Genomic DNA, 17,801 nt, shown 5'->3' with positions numbered 1-17,801 from the left:
AGGGAAGATACATTATTGTTGGTTTGACTGTTTTTGTGGTGTTTTCTGTTGTTTTACCATGAAATATATTCCCTGAGGGGAAAAAAAATTTCCCCACAGGAGGATTAAATTATTACATTGTAAAAAGAAAAAATGATTACCTAGAAAGTTGGCAGGAGAAGGATAGATCCTGTGAGTTTTATATTTTTTTAAATTACTGTTTTTGAGTAGAAGTTTAGTAGTGAGTACATAATTATTGTTAATTGTGTTTCCTACACAACTGATTTAAGATTCAAATTATCTTAGACTTTTGTAGGGCTTTCTATACATCTCTGCATCAAAACTATTACCGAAATTGCATCTTCTGTAATGTAGATACCAAATTAGTTGACAGACAGTAAAAAAGATGGCTTGATTGAGCCTTTAGGGTCAGCCCTGGCTATAGGGTAGCACTTACATTTTCCCCCAAGAGCAACCTGAGAAAGTGAATGTGAAACTTCTCTGGAAAGTGCATTCCTTCCTTGCTTTTTTATTACTCCCTACACCACCCTCCCCTCCCGTGAAAGTAAGCTACTGCAGCCTTGAACATGTGTAACTTAATTTCTTCTTGCACTTGAGCAGCTACTCTATCCAGAGTACATGGCGGGGCATGGGCTATCATACATTCACTCTCCACCCACTTGCTGAAGATGGGTGTGTCTAGAAAGCAGGGGTTATGTTCCACACTAGATCTGGACCCAAAGATACCAGTAGATCAAACAAGGACTAGGGGGACCTTTTCCCCCTTATTCCCCTGCTCAGCCAAGGAAACCAAAAATCTACCCCATAGAGATAATTACCGGTATATCATCAGTTTGGGAGGATATATCCAGTGAATTCCATAGGGGTCCGTGTTAGGACCAATACTATTAAATAAATAGTATTATTAATGATCTCTAGGATTCACTTAAATGCACATTTGCACAAAATACCAAATATAAGGGATTTCAAAGGAAGTCCACAGATGACTGCAATTGCAGAACAACCTGGAGGATGTAGAGAGATGGGTGCACTTAAAGAGAATGAGATTTAATTTAGATAAAAGTGTACCATTGTATACTTGTGGGCTAGCGGGGGAAAATACCCAGTAAAAAATATGTACAAGGTGAGAGTATGCTGCTTTAACAGTAGCAACAGGAATAGACTTGAATAACAAACTGGATGAAAGCTCACAATAAGGGGAGTGCATGACTGGTTTGGAAAACGTTCCAAGAGAGTAGTTATCAGTAGCTCACAGTCAAGCTGCAAGGGGCTATCAAGTGCGGTCCCACAGGGATCAGTTCTGGGTCTGGTTCTGTTCAATATCTTCATCAATGAGTTAGATAATGGCATATACAGTACACTTATAAAGTTTGTGGACTATACCAAGCTGGGAGGGGTTGCAAGTGCTTTGGAGGATAGGATTAAAATTCAAAATGACTTGGACAAACTGGAGAAATGGTTTGAATAGGGTGACCAGACAGCAAATGTGAAAAATCGGGACGGGGGTGGGGTTAATAGGAGCCTATATAAGAAAAAGACTCAAAAATCGGGACTGTCCCTATAAAATCGGGACATCTGGCCACCCTAGGTTTGAACTAAATAGGATGAAATTCAATAAGGACAAATGCAAACTATTTCACTTAGGAAGGCACAATCGGTTGTACACATACAAAATGGGCAATGACTGCCTAGGAAGGAGTACTGCAGAAAGGGATTTGGGAGTCAGTGCATCACAAGCTAAGTATGACTCAACAGAATAACACTGTTGCAAAAAAAATCAAACATCATTATGGGATGCATTCACAGGATTGTTGTAAGCAAGACACGAGAAGTAATTCTCATGCTCTATTCCATGCTGATTAGGTCTCAACTGGAGTATAGTGTCCGGGTCTGGGCACCACATTTCAGGAAACATGTGCACAAATTGGAGAAAATCTAGAGAAGAGCAACAAAAATGATTAAAGGTCTAGAAAATGTGTGCTATGTGGGAATATTGGAAAAAATGGGTTTGTTTAGTCTGGAGAAGAGAAGAGAGAAGGGACATAACAATTTTTCAAAGTACATAAAAGGTGGCTACAAGGAGGGGGGAGAAAAAAAATTCTCCTTAACCTCTGAGGCTAGGACAAGAAGAAAAAGGCTTAAATTGCAGCAAGGATGGTTTAGGTTGGACATTAGGAAAAACTTCTTAACTGTCAGGTTGGTTAAGCACTGGAATAAATTCCCTAGGGAGGTTGTGAAATCTCCATCATTGGAGATTTTTAAGAGCAGGTTAGCCAAACACCTGTCAGGGTTGGTCTAGATAATACTTAGTCCTGCCATGAGTGCAGGGGACTGGACTAGATGCCCTCTCGAGATTCCTTCCTGTGCTACAATTCTATGATTCCAATATGTGCATCCGCAACTAAACAAATACCATTTTGGGATGCAGATGGTAAGGGGCCAAATTTATCCCAGTGTTACTCCACTGAATTCAACGATGTAGCCTCTGAGCTAGCACAACCACCCATTGGAACTGCCTGAGCCAGCATACCTACCCTGTTCGAATCACCTCTTCCATCTTCTCTCTTCCCCGGGGGGCTAGCAGCAGCAAAAAGACTCTGGGCTGTTTGGGTATAGTCATGTCAGTAACTGCCTTCCGTTTATTTGGCTGGGAGGACAGAATTTACTAGCTTTCCACTCTGCATGCCACCTCAGCTTCCCTTATTTCCCCAGCTTTCCAAGGATTCAAAGCTCTTCTCACACAGCAATGTTTTTGTCTGGGTTTCTTGGCATTCTCCACACCCTTCCAAATCCCTTACTTCCCTAAGTTTAGCTGCTGCCATTGGTTTGTACTACTTCCTAAGAGACTAAGGGCTGGTCCACACTAACCCCCCAGTTCCAACTAAGATACGCAACTTCAGCTACGTGAATAACTTAGCTGAAGTCGAAGTACCTTAGTTCGAACTTAAAGGTACTTACCAAAGGTCCACACACGGCAGGCAGGCTCCCCTGTTGACTCCGCCTACTCCTCTTGCGGAGCAGGAGTACCAGCGTCGACGGCGAGCACTTCCGGGATCGATTTATCGCGTCTAGACAAGACGCAATAAATCGATCCCAGAAGATCGATTACTTACCGCCGAACCCGGAGGTAAGTATAGACGTACCCTCAGCTACAATACTTTGACTAACACAGTTTCTCACCCTCAGAGGCCTTTTGCAGTTTGTTGATTTTCAGTCAAATCAGGATCCAGATTTTTCGTGAATCACTCCCCTCCACCAAGAGTGTTCCTCAGTGATGGATTTCAAAATGTCTTTTTCATTCATATTTTCATATATTTCCCCAAAACTCAATGTTTTTACCCCAGTGACAAGAGAACCTCGTGTGGCTTTAGTCTCTGGTGTCTTCCCATGCTGATTTTAGATTGTCCTGGCCTTTCCTGTTGACTTGCATGAAAATGCAGCTTCCTTTGTGTTGGTTTCCCAATATTTACTTTACATTAAAGGCAGGGAGATAACTAGATTCCCTACATTTGGTTACAGCCTTTAAAGCATAATATCAGTAAGTATTCATAATTCCATTAACACATTCATTTCACAATATTAGTGACCAATGTGTCACTGGCTTTCATTCGATCCCTTATAAGACAGTTTTTGGATAAGCACCATGAAAACCATGTGTTAGGTGTAGTGAATTTGTGAGGCCTGAAAGGAGTTGCTGATACATATTAGTGAACCAGCAGTTGGCCTCTTCATCACAATCCCCACCCCAGCACATCTACTCTACCCCTTTTTAGCTCAAGGTATGCTATGACACATACCATGTTTATGTTTATTTTATAGAATGTTTACTCCAAAATGATAAATAATATGAAAGATTATATGTAAACATATAGTAGAGAAGTATTTGAGTATGTCATTTTGTAAGAAGTTTGCTTATCACTTTTCTGGTGTCATGACCCATCATTGGTCAAGGGACTGTATCCTGCCCTTGCTGGGAGACAAATGTAAAGATCTTTTCCTTATCTAGCTGCTGTGTCCTTATGACAATGATAAAGGTTTACAAATAATTCAGAGTTAAGAGGCAGAAAAACAGAGGGGCTTGTAATCGCAGAGCAAGAACTCACAGCATAAAACTAAAAATGGAAAAAAAATGTAGGCGAGACATTTGAACAAACTGTTTAGTTGTGCAGGCAATTAGGCAATGGAACGATTTGCCTAAGAAGGTAGCGGAGGCAATGTAATGAGAAGTGTTTAAAAGTAGGGTAGATATAACATTGGGGAGACAAATACAGATGTAAATCCTCTTCCATGTTTTGAATTAGATGACCCAGGAGGTCTTCTCCATTCAAATCTGTGACTGTGGAACTAATTTTCCTTTGCTTTGGAAATTGCTCTTGAACTCATATCTGTTTACACCTATTCTGAATACTAAAGCCAAAGTGCACACCAAAAGGCAGTTTAACCTAATTCTGTCATTATAAAAAAAAAGATTTATTTGCAAGCAGCTATGAAAAACTTCCAGAAATAAAGGTTTACTTAGAGAGATGCACATGGTTACAAAATGGATTGCATTACTTTCTAAGTGCTTATATGGACCCCATCACAAAAAAGAGTGCTTCACAAACATTAATGAATACAGTCTCACAACACCCGTGTGGTAGAGATGTATTATTAGCTAATACACAGAGATATTAAGTGACTTGTCCAAAGTCACACTGCAAGTCTGTGGCATAGCCAAGACCCAAATCCCTGAGTGTCAGTACACTGCCTTACCTGCACCTCTATTCTTCTTCTCCTAAAAAAAAAAAAGATTTTAAAATAGGCTCCAAATGAAGAATCCCCACTCTCATCTCTTTGTGTAATGTGAATGCCTGCTGTGCTGAAGATCAGACCGCTGACTTAATGACTGAGAAAAAATCGTTGTTAACCTATTCAGTTCTAAGCCTCTTTGTGATAGCCCAATGTGGCAACACTAATTGTAGGGCCACAGGTCATTGAAACAATGGCACCTGAAATGGGACACACCTAGTACTGAATATGGGGGCAGCAAGGGAGGAGCTTGTTGTTCGTCATACACAGAAGATGAGGATGCACCTATGTGCTTATGTCCCATTGGGGCTCTGAATGATTTCTGGTATCAAAATATTTTTCTCCCACTGGCACATTTTTAAAATCTACAGAAAAATGCCCTATTGACTTGTACTATGATGTACCTCCTGATTTTTGTCTTTACAGCAAGAGGCTGGTTGTTTGCCCTTCTTGACTTGTTAAGAATAACGGTGTAATTTAATGAGGGACAAACTAAGCTCTCAGTTAAACTGAGAGAACTGAGAGTTTGTAATCAGTAGGTTTACCGTTGTATTTCAGACAGCAGAATTTGGCTCATAAACTGAAATTTATCATCATGCAGACATATATTAACCGGAAAGCATTAAATGATCCAGAATAGTGCTTACATATAATGGACAGATTTTCAGTCCTTAACAGAGCCAACAATTTAATGAACCTAGAGATTTGATGAAATGATAACAATTCCTCGGAGCACAGAGATTTTTAACAAATAATCCTTCTGGGAAAAAAAAACCACATGCATTGCTCAAGAGGCAGGAGTTGTAGAAACTTCATCTCGTTACTAGAACTTTGTAGTTACATGAAATCATTTAGATTTCAAAGAAACAATAAAAAGTGTAATTAGTAAATAAGTGCAAGTTTAGATCAGCAAGATGTGTTCCTTTAGTGACACACCACTGAGAGTTTGAATTAGAGTACAAATATATAAATCTACAAAATGGCCACAAAATTAGTGCATTTCTATAAGTAACCCAATAGTGGGGGGGGGGGAGCTGAAGAGGGGAGGGTTAAGACATGAACTTGCAGTATAATTTAAATTTGGAAAGAGAAAGCAATTAAGCTCTTCAACTTAGAAGGTTATAACTATGGTACATGAGAGACAACAAGCTATTACAGACATTTCAATAATTAAACATTAATAAGTAGTGATGTTAATAGTATTGCAACTTTCATTCAGGGACTTCAAAGCACTTTATAAATTTACAAGGTCAAATGCCGCTCACAGATATGCAATTCTGCCAGCTCCCACTGGAGTTGTGTCCATGTATCTAAGGTCCGAATTTGATCACAAAAAGTACGGTACATACATAATATTTTCAATATATATGTTAAACTGAGGCACCAAAAGGGTCAGTAAGTTACCTAAAGTCATACAGTGAGTCATTGGGAGAGCTAGGAATAGAACTCGGGTGTCCTAATTCTCAGTCCCAGCTCCCTTGCTCCAGGTACTAGATATCACTTCATTATCTTTAGTTTTAACTTTAAGCGAAGAAGTCCCATTGAAGAAAATGCTTATTCTCAATACTACTCACATGCTTATAGTTAAAAACTCATGTTTAAATGCTTTGCTGGATTGGGGAACTAATGTTTTGGAATGTAAAGGGTATAAGATGTGAAAAATGAATATATGAAGAATTTTTTTCAAGCTTTTTTAAAATATCAGAGCAACAAGCTGAAATTCTTACTGACTAGGTAAAGATTTTGAGAGAAGTATGGCAATGTATTAATTGCCTCACTGTAATTCAGCTAACCTATTTTGTCCAATTCAAGATTAGTTAATTTGGACTTCTCATCATTGAGTGACATGACAGGATAAGATCATGTTATATGATGAACCTAGACAAGTGATTTGAAGGGAAACTGAGTGACAGTGACCTGCCAAGCCATTAATTGGTGCTATAGCTGAAAAAAGGAGATTGTCTAGTGTTTTAATTTGCTCACTGAACTAAAATACCAAAGCAGGAATCTCTTAGAGAAAAACTCACTGTCCCCACGAAGTCCACTGTTGTAAGATCTGAGATGTTGTAATATGTTTCACAAGATTTAATCAGAAAAATTGCAAGTAATCACTTAAGATTTCTTATTATTTTCTTTTTAGTACTTGAATACAAGGATAAATACGTAAATTATGATAACTTCAACATCTCAGATACTTAAGCTGTTACATTTTATAGTAAAATAATACATTTTGAGGAGACACTAGTTTGATAATAGTTCTACTGTGAGCTGTCCTTTCAGCACCACAATGATGCAAGTCTAGCTATAACCACACAAAAGAGCTATTTCTAAATCCTTGACTATGACTAATAGTTAAGTAGTTGATTAAACAACTCAAAAGTTAGGGTAATGCATTCATTTTCAGTATCTAAAATTCATAATAGATTAAGGATGCAAAATCAAAATTATTCAAATTCAGATTATGTACATGTATGTACATGTAATAAAGTACTTTACAATGGATTGAAAATATTGATGGTATTATTAAACTTTCTGCTTATATGGCAGTGAAAACAGATTCTCTTTTACAAAAATACAAGTGTTAAATTGGTATTCAGGTGCTTGAAGTTGCTGCAAAAACTAAGAGTTCTTACAATTCGTTTGTGCACGCAAAATAAGTTTGTTTTGTGCAAGTCAGCTAATTAAACAAATGTTATAGAGAGGGCACTGTTTAAATAGATAGTACATGTTGCTCAGCATTTTCACTCAAAACATTACATTTCTCTGTGTTGAAATGTTTCCTCTTATAAGCACTGTAAAGAAAGGTCTGCAGCAGAATGTCTGATGCACTGCAGTGCCTCAGCTTAAATGTGCTAGGGAATAGGAGCAGATGCAGGAATGATACCTAGAGAGCAAAACTAAATCAAAATCTACTCTGCTTTTTTAGCTTGGCTAGGCCCACACTTGACAAGAGAAAGATGAAAAGTCCAGGCTTAATGCCAAGACTAAATATGTGTAAGACTCTAGGCTGACTTTTAAAAATGGTCCAGAAGTTACTGTCCACTTGTTTTATTGAATGTTTATGTTGAGCAGCACCCTTGTGAAATTTAAAGATGTGAAAAATAACAGCTAAAGAGAACTTATATTTGCCCCCTTTTGATATTACAAAGGAAATATATATACTGGAAATATCATAACTCCCTCTTGTGGTGATAATTTTAGCCTTCTATAGGAAACAACAGGACAGAAAGGGTTGATTTTACCCGGGTGTGCTCAGGAAAACTGCAGACATCTGAAATCTGATATGTGATGATAAAAGCCCATCAAGGCTACCTTGGAAAAGGTTGCAAATCCACTGTAGATTTTTTATGACAATCCAACCTGAAGGATATTTGCTTATTTTGGAACAAATCCTCAAGGGTATCAGAGCAGCATAACATTCACCTGTGGGGGAACAGTGATATGAAGATGGGTAGCTTTCCATCAGCTCCCCTCCAATTCTGGTGGCTGGAAGTCACTTCAGCCCAAGCACAAATCAGAGCAGCTTCAGGACTATCCGATTTCCAGCAGCAGTAAAAGCTGCTAGGGGCCATTCTGCTTGCCTCTGATTATAATAATATATGGAGATATACCTATCTCATAGAACTGGAAGGGACCCTGAAAGGTCATTGAGTCCAGCCCCCTGCCTTCACTAGCAGGACCAAGTATTGATTTTGCCCCAGATCTCTAAGTAGCCCCCTCAAGGATTGAACTCACAATCCTGGGTTTAGCAGGCCAATGCTCAAACCACTGAGCTATCCCAGGAGCTGGTGACATATTGCCAGCCACCCCAGCTTTGTCACCTCGGTTTCCTCTGTGCAAGGTAAATCCTCAGCTACCTCGTTAAGCGGTTTTTGCCCCAGGGTACCACTACAGCAGCATGAAGAGGACAATAAGACTGAGTATCTGATCTTTTAGCAGTCAGGAAAAGAAAGCCATTGTGAACCCACAAGAAGTTGGTTTTGCCAAAGATTACTGTGATTTAAAATAAGTTGATTATGGAAAGAGACTGATGCATAAAGAGTGAAAATGCTCATGTGTATAGGTAGCAATGACAGCAATACTTAGTCCTTGGCTCTTCAGCTTTCAGTCCAGAAGGACATATGTGCATATGCAAAACATGTGTACATATGTTGGATACCTTAATTTAAAACCATGTTACTGGAGACTTTGAGGATGGTGACAGGCTCTGTTAAGCAGGTTCTTTGACAAAATTTCTCCAGTGGCACAGCCATCATGAATTCTTCTAATTTATGAGCAGCACAATGAATGCAGTATGTGGTGGATCCAACTATAGTCTCAACTGTCCATGTACTACACAACTGGGCTTGCATCACATTGCCATAAGCCCCAAGTGTTTCCACTGCAGATACACCACCATGAGAGCTGAAGAAGCAGGAAAGCTCATTTTCCTCTTCTAGTCTATGAATAAAAACTAGGTGTGAGAGAATAAGATATATTAGTTCTACAATCTTGAAGGACATGGTGACCAAAAACTATCAGTTCAATTCATGAATCACAGATAATACTTAATTTGTTTAATAAATCATTCAGTTTTAAATGGAAAGAATGTTTTGATAAACTTTTTTTCTCTCAAAACGTTTATGTATCCAGCACTTAAGGGTGTTTTATTTAATAACAAAAGAATTAAGTGCTGTTTTGTGCATTTTTAACTGAATTTGAACTTTCATACAAATAAAACTTGACACAAATCACAAGAAAAAAAATCAGTCATCATCTAGTAATAAGAAATGCATCATTCGTTATTTTCTATGTAATAAAAATGTAAAAATTAAGTATCTGAATAAAAGTAAATTAATATATACAATTGTTTTAATAAATATGTATATATATAGCATATTATCCTGGTTAGCAAAAGGAATTACCAAATGTAGTGTAAAGCCTATATTTTATTACAAAACATATATTTTTCATGGTTACCAACTAATGAGAATCACTTTCTCTTAAGGAAAATAACTAAAAAGTACAAATACAAAATACAATAAAAATTAATTATTTAAATCAAGGTTTCCTTGCTTGCTCTTTTAAATCATGATTAAAAGGTGATTTAAATCAATCCATCATGGCAATAAGTACTGCTGTGTATGCATGACAGGTTTTAAATAATTGTTTCACTACCAGAGTCTTATTTGTATATCATTACACAGACCAGAGAAACCAAAAGATGGGTTAATAAAAATTCTAATCTTTGTATTATTTCAAAACCACCTGTACACCACTTTTGATCATTACATATATGGACATCTAATTTAACATAAAGCTTTCTTTAACATGAATTCTATGAATCTGCATTTGTGATGTCAATAACTAATAGTCATAAACCATGAGATGACACCAGGTTTGTGTACTCAGAACAACAGTAAATTTTGGTCTAAAATTAGTGATCTAAATTATACACAAATACAGTTGAGGGACAGGCTCTTGAATGAATGTCAGATTGAATGCAATCTGAATCCTAATCTGATAATCAGATTACTCCTTTGATAAAGCTTTTGATAACAAGTATAGGTAAAAATAATGTTAGAAAATAATTGTTTTAGACAATTTGTAGAGACAATATTTTGGTTGTGACTGATATGCTTTGGTCAGTACAAATTAAAAGCACTAATTGGACTCACACTGAATTTCTAAATACAAATTTAAACAAATTGTTCTGAAGAACATTATATAGGTTTCAACGTATATTCACTTGTTTCAATAAAATACATTGTTTTTTGTGTATACCTATTGGTTTGGTTGAAGATATATAATTGAAAAAGAACAGGCATAAGAAAGTGTGTCAGTATGAATTAAAATGCATTGAGTGACAGAAAAATACTGAGCTTAGCTGGGAACCTGAAAACCATTGACAGTACACCCTCATGCCCTCCTGTAACTCAAAATTTTAAAGATGAAAATGCTTTAAGACATCTAATGCATGAAAAATGAAATTACTTCAAAGAAAGAAGAGGCTGTGGGGGTGGGGAGAATCATTGGAAATTGTCCTGGGAAAGCATAGTGCCGATTGTGGTATGTATAGTTATTATAATTAAGGGAAGTGGGAAAAAAAAGTCAACTCTGCTCAATGTAATGAATAGAAAATCTGTATCTGAAAAGCTATTCACTGACTTCTCTGCATTTTTTTTAAATAAGTGGGACAAATTTCTATAATTTTCCAAAATTGTTTCCCCTCCCAACATTCTATCATCCTACTTCTAAAAGTAGCCAAGATTTGCTGCATATGATTTTCTCTGCAGTAAAAAATAATGAGGCATAACAATGTATCCCCCAAGGGTGGATACCTCCAGGGTTTCTAAAGACATGAAGTAAGCAAGACAACTGTTCCTAACTTGACGCATGGTTCAAAACAGATAGCAACACTCCATATATGTTCAGCAGCAGGAATAGAATAATAGACCCCGTCTAACTTCTCTAGTTGCTAGTGGTGTGTGGGTGCAGAATTCTTCCATGTTGAAGTTATCTGCAAAAGCAGACAGCAAGAGAAACTATGCTACTAGCAAAATACTGTGCATCTGGGATTTACAAAATGTATGTATCCATTAAGTATCTTCTGATTGTGGGGTGCATACTTGGTAATAAGTTCACAGCCAAAATTTCAAATCATATCTCAATTATAAGTAAAAAGGCAGCAGCCTATATCACTCAGGTGCTTTAATAGTACTGATAGCCCATGGCACATCTAGTAGCCACTGCTGTGGACATCACAACATGGCAATCTTTCTCCAAAATTCCTTCTACAGTGTTATACCATGCTAACAATCCAGGGAGAAAGTGGAGTATTTTATGTCAGTGGCCTATTAATAGAATATTGCCTGTGAAATTGCTTCCCTGCCCTACCTATTGCTACCCTGTCCCAAGCCTATTGTTTAGAACAGTATATTAATGAGAGAAACTTTACGGACAATCGTTATTATTTTTTGCTAACAAAAACTCAGTGATACCATGCAGGTTAATTCCTTCCTGATCATCTACTAATATGGCAGAGAGGAATCAACAACAATTGTACCAATGGCAATTAATTGTACTTTAATTATTAAAATGAGCTGCTTGATTTGGTGCACAACATATACCTTAACAGGATTTACATTTCCACTTTGCTGAAGTTTGATATCAGCTCACAAGCAGAGGGAGTCAACAAGCTAGTTAATGAGGTGTTGGCATCTGAAGCCATTTCCCATGATGAAGGAACTCTGCTTACATACAGAGGTATTGGCACTTGAAGTTATTTCTCTTCATGTGGTAACACAGTATCAAATAATTAAGGGAATTTCTATATCCAGGTCTGTCAAATAGAGCCCAAGCAAGCAGAGATCTCAGTCTTGATGTAGTCAAATAAATACCAATTCCTGCAAGAACATTCAGGATTTGGTGGTTTTGAGGCTGCTATTCTGAGTAGCACAGCTTGGTTGAAATCTTGGACATTGTAGGAGTTAGATGGCTAATCCAAGAGACATCTTGCGAAGGTCATGGTTGATATAAACTAACCATCAATGTCCAATCAAATGAAAATTTTCATTAGTGTCAACACAAATAAAAAGTCTCTGCATAGTGAAGTTTACTTGAAATGACTCTCAAAACTAGCCTTCAAATTGAACTGCTCTTTGTAATTTGATTATCTTCCCACATAAACCCATTCATAACCTCCAAAGAGCCCTTATTTCTTTCATATCTTTCAGAGAGTTTGTGAACAATGTCAGGAGAGAACTATTGGATGGAGATTTGTTTGACTCTGGAGAAGCTATTCCAAACAAGGCATATCCCCTAAAGATCCGTAAAGGTAAAGATAGAGATCTAGGGGGGCACATCAAATCCATACATCAAATTTGTAATAGTAACACATAATTAAAAGCCTTCAGAAAGATCGTTAAAAGTAACCTTGCACATGAAATTTCTAATTAATTGATAGGTGACAAAGTGGTGTTTGAACAACACAGATAAGTTCCCAAGAAAGAGCACAGGAACAGCATCCAACTTGGCCACCACTAAAAAGGAAGGAAACTATTCTGAGCGCTGCATCTCACAAAGGAACCATTCTGAAAAATGTAGAAAAACCTCTGCTAGTATGTATTACTTTCACCTTCAGTAATCAGGACAGTAAGCAGTTTGTCACAAGTGTGAGAAATACATGCTCTGTCTACTAATATGCCTAGAGTACAGTTTCTTGTATTAATATTTTATCTTCACCTCTACAGGTGAAACCATCTGGGAGATGTTTCTTCCACAGTGAAGAAGATCAAGTCATGACCCCTACACTGAAGCTGGAAATATCATTAGAAGTTAATCTGCCAGTCCCGTTTATGGAGCTTGATTCATCTCAGGAACCCTTGGTGCATGTGGCAGCTGTTGAGTTCATCTCAGTGGCAATGCTGATCAAAGAGCCTTTTGACTCAAGAAAGAACAGTTAGTTAGGTATATGTGCCAGGTGTAACTGTGCACTCTTTGAACTTGCAGACTGATATAGGCTCCATGTCATGTAATGACAGCTGTCAATGAACCCAGCTTGCTGAAGTGATGGCAGAAGGTTTGCTGAGCAGCATATCTATCATGGCAGCACCTAGTAAAAATTTAGAGTTCTCCATCCGAGGCCTTTCCAAGGCAATTATACCAATAGGTCAAGGTGATACTAGAGGTGTAAACAAATGTTATGTCAGCTTCCAATGATCTCACAGAGATATTTGCCCTAACAATTGAAGTGCGCTATCACTGAGGATGTTGCTGATGTACCAGTATCGCCATTGCCTATAGACAGGAGCACAATCCAGTGGATGCTGATTAATCTGCAAGGTATGGATTAGTGACTACTAGCCGCAGTGGTGCAAACACTGGAGACTACAACCTGACAAATATTTCATGGAATCCCCTCAGTGTAGTTTGCAAGCAGCACCTCTGATACCAAAGAAATTCTTAACCACCATTTTGTGTCTCTGGCTTCTCTCTTGAATAAGCAGGAGTCACTTCACCAACTGAAAGCTGCAGGTCATTTGCCAATGGATGATATAGGTCACATGACCAGAGCGGAGAAATCTCTGAGCTGAGCATGCCCAACAGTGAAAATAACATAAAATAAGGTATGGCCATGAAAGGGTCCAAATCTGGAGTATGAGCTGTAGGGACAGACAAAGGAATCATGGCTCTGAGGTCAACAACGGCAATGAGCACGTACATGGATACCAGTAGGTAGCTACTGAGCATATGCAGTATGGGGTGAGAGAAAGATCAGCTAGCTGACTTGCTGGCTGGCCACAGCTCATCCATACTGGTTACAACTTGTTCTAAAGGTCAGAATGGTCAGTCATAATTCTGAGGTCATGGCTGTTACTGAGCATGTGTGAATGAGGTAATTGCTTAAGGGTATATAAGGAAGTCCCAATAGGACAGTATAAAGGTCAGCTGCCAACAGGCAGAAGTCAGTCAAGAGCCAGAAAAAGAGCTGCTGGAAGAACTGCTGGGGAGAGATCGGAAGGCTGGCTAAGAGGACAGAAGAGCTCCGAAGAGTTCTCAGAAAGACTCCGAAGAAAGTGCTGCTGAAGAAAGCAGCTACAGCAGCTTCAGACAAAGTAATATCCACAGCAGCCACAACAGTTGCAACAATTGAAACAAAAGGATAGAGCAAGAGAAACTGCCAGAAGTGAGCTGCCACAGTAACAGCAAACAGAGAAAGGGAGCAGACTGGGAACGAAAAGCTACCGTAGCAGCAGCAAACCGCAACATTTGTAAAAAGTCCCTGAATCAATGGATAGCATGAGCGTGTCAGTTTTTAAACTATACGTTTACTGTCTACTATTGTATAGTACAATAGATATGTGTATGTCTGAAATGTGTGTATTTTAATTGTATTTTACCTATGAAGAATTTAAAGTACAAGTTAAGAATTGCTGTCGGTGCTTTACAGGTTGGCCACCTGTAGCAAAGCGCATTGCTTAGAATAATTTAAACTGAACACTATTGTGGTTTGGATCTCTTTAACTTGCAGTAAGGGATTGTGTCTGATTTTTACTTTTTATTTTTATTATACTAGGGATTATTAGTTACATTAATAAAATTATTTTGTTTTGGAAAAAACATACTGTCTGTGTCAATCATTTTATCAGGTCATATCTGTGTCCTTTAGTGTTTCCTTAACAACCTCACAAACTGAAACCTCAAAAAGGATAACTTAAGGGAGCAATAGGCAGGTCATTCTAGGAATCAGTTTTTGGGGTAACACCTCCACATGTTATGTAAAGAGCAACCAGGAAAATATTTTGCTAGCATATTGAAGGCACTTCTGCCCACCACCATCTCCCACTCCCTTAGTTTGTGGAGGACCTTGGTAGAATGACGAATCACAAGGAGTAAAATAAAATAAAAAAAGAATACCCTACCGGGATCCTGGTCCATGATTAGGGCTCCTAGGAGCTATGGTAATACAAACAACAACATCCACCTGTGGGTTATTATCGTGGATGACATTGCCAAATGTTTTAGATCATTAATGAGAACTCATGGCAAATGGATAAAGACAAACAATTTCTTTCCACCCTACCGAATGTACTGTCAGTTTAAGATGCTAAATGGGAAGTATAATTAAGTCATGCAAAGCAAAAATTCTTGTTTGAAAAATATCTATTGCCTTACGCACACAACACACATGAAAAACATCATTTCAGCAGTTCCTATGCAGTATACTCAATTTGAATAGAGTATTTACCGAACCATCTATGTTCTTGTATGGCCTCCATCTTTAGGGGCATACAATTTCAATGCAACTTAGTGTAGGCCAAGAATATTCCACTGTAATACAGTGTATAGTACAATTGGCACTGTATTCACTATATCACCAGTAGTTTAATCTACACAATGTTCAGAACATCCCATCCGGTAGGATGGTGTGTGCATGCCATTTCAAAATCTGTTGTCAAGGCATCAGCAATGACTGAAGATGAATGGTAATTGTGTGCTCTATCACCTGCTGTGTTCCCAGATGAAGACCAGAGGACCAGAGTCACATATGTCCAGGAGGCAAGTCACTGATTTACGAGTATTCCCCCCAACCTTTTTTACTGTAGGTGCTCAACTGAGGCCCTGGTATCAACCTGGACTAAACCACATTGTCCTCAATATGAAATGGTTTGGGAGAAGCTGGCTCCTTACTGTGGGTGGTTCCTCAGTCATTAGAAAGGAATCTGGGTATCTACCATTTGTTATGTTCACAACATACAAACATGAAGAACTCTTGCTGGAAGGTCGCAGTAGAAAATTACTTTATTTCTTAGAATTCAGAATGATAAACTTACAAGAACCCCAAAACAAAGAAACACAAAGCAGGCTGCTCCCTAAAATAGAGAGGCCACAACTCACTGCTACTAGACCCAGACCTCATGCTTCCCTGCAGAGCCCCTAGCCTTCAAGCAGGAGTAGGATACCCCCTGAAATTTAAAGTGATAGCTTGTAATTTTCACACAGTTTTCAATACACCACAGCACCCAAGCCAATTTCCCCCATTACCACTTCCACTTTTTTGGCAATATGATGGAGAAGATTAACAGAGACCTTATGGTGGCCTGGTACCAGACCACTGGAATGTAGATGCCATTGTAAATTATATTTACTTCTATTTATACAAAGGACTTGGGTCTGTGATTGTAGTGTAAATGTATGTGCATTTCTAAACACCGGGGTTGTGTATTTCAGAATAAAGAAGCTTGCAAAACAGTTCTGCAGCAGCTGGAGAAATAGTTGTCAAATAATTAAAGGTACAAAACATGGCAAAATTGCAATGTTTAACATTGCAGGTGTCTTTTCTCTGATTTGTTGTCTCTTCTCTATTTTCATTTCTACAGAAAGAAGGCTCTTCTGTGGAAAATCAGCTCTTTAAACCATGTTACTTTTGCAACTAGACTGGTGGATTACCTACATTCCTTTTTCTCAGCTTTCCTTGAATTTAATTGCATATTTCCTAGGAAAGAAAAATGTTTTCACTCACCATATACACTTTGCAGTTCTCAACAAGAGAAACTTATTTTTAGTACTCCTGTTCAATGCAATGTGAGTTTGGAATTAGTCAAAAGTTAGCTGACCATTGATACTGTATCTTAGGTGTTTCAAATTCAACATGCTGTTTGCACCACAGTTGACTCTTTGTAGTCCTTTAAAAAAACAACTTGTGAAATTAAAATGTATACACCATTTTTAATATATTAAAATACCTTTGAGGTTTTTATAAGGACAAAACTAAGTTTGTGATTGAAACAAATGTACTGCATTTAAATAACAGTTCCAGTACTTAATACAGTATGCTTTCAGTATTGGTGGAATTCAACGTGATGTAAATGTTTACTGAAATCAGAACAAAGATATGTTTGATGCAATATATTGCACTTACAGTAAATGTGTATTGTAAAGATATATATGTGAAGAATTTTCTTTCACAGAAAGTTATTTCCAGTTGAGCAGACAATGTCGATCATTGCATTATGTGGTATTTGGGATGTTTCTCTAGATTCATTACAGAGGTTTTTCTAAAGGGAAATGAGAAATGGAAAACTACTTACTACTGTTGCTACAGACAGATCTAGATTTTGTAGTTTACCCCAATGACATGGCCTGTATAAAGATGTGCATATGAAAAAAATATAATTTTTTCATACTACTGTCACTTATGTGTAACAATGTCAACTGTAGATGTAAAATGCTTCTAAAACTTGCTGTGACTGAATGTTTGTTCAAGGCATTTGAAAATCTTATTTTTCCTCTGGTAAAGTTTAATTAAAGAGTTATATTAAAACTTCCATGTTACAAGTACAGAGAACTCTATTATTTCTCTATTATTAGAAAATTATGTATAAAGTATTTCCTGCAAGTATTGCGTAGAGATATGGTACTTATTAAAAATTTATTTTTAAAAAAGACCATGAGAAATGCCTACCATATATAGATAATGATGAATATACGTGAGAAAGCTTGTTTAAATAAATCTAATATTTTACTTGGCG

The 17,801-nt window shown here is 37.7% G+C and overlaps 1 protein-coding gene and 1 long non-coding RNA gene across 12 annotated transcripts in view; one reads left to right on the top strand and one right to left on the bottom strand.

Annotated features, from left to right (window-relative positions):
- The window catches only part of LOC101944515 (uncharacterized), a 31,361-nt gene extending 16,472 nt beyond the window's left edge, over positions 1–14,889 (top strand). For 4 of the 5 annotated variants that reach the window (XR_006173043.2, XR_006173045.2, XR_010589852.1 and 1 more), the window contains 3 exons: positions 12,504–12,604; positions 12,734–12,887; positions 13,020–14,889. This is a non-coding gene — a long non-coding RNA (uncharacterized LOC101944515). Of the gene's footprint in view, positions 1–10,445; positions 12,034–12,503; positions 12,605–12,733; positions 12,888–13,019 lie in introns of those variants that run through there. The other variant, XR_006173042.2, reaches the window with a different exon arrangement.
- The window catches only part of TAFA5 (TAFA chemokine like family member 5), a 582,613-nt gene that overhangs the window by 424,403 nt on the left and 140,409 nt on the right, over positions 1–17,801 (bottom strand). The window lies entirely within an intron of this gene.

This window comes from Chrysemys picta, chromosome 1, assembly GCF_011386835.1.
Source record: "Chrysemys picta bellii isolate R12L10 chromosome 1, ASM1138683v2, whole genome shotgun sequence".
Lineage (NCBI taxonomy): Eukaryota > Metazoa > Chordata > Testudines > Emydidae > Chrysemys > Chrysemys picta.
Note: the sequence above shows the minus strand (reverse complement) of the source record. Positions and strands in the feature narration are given on the sequence as shown.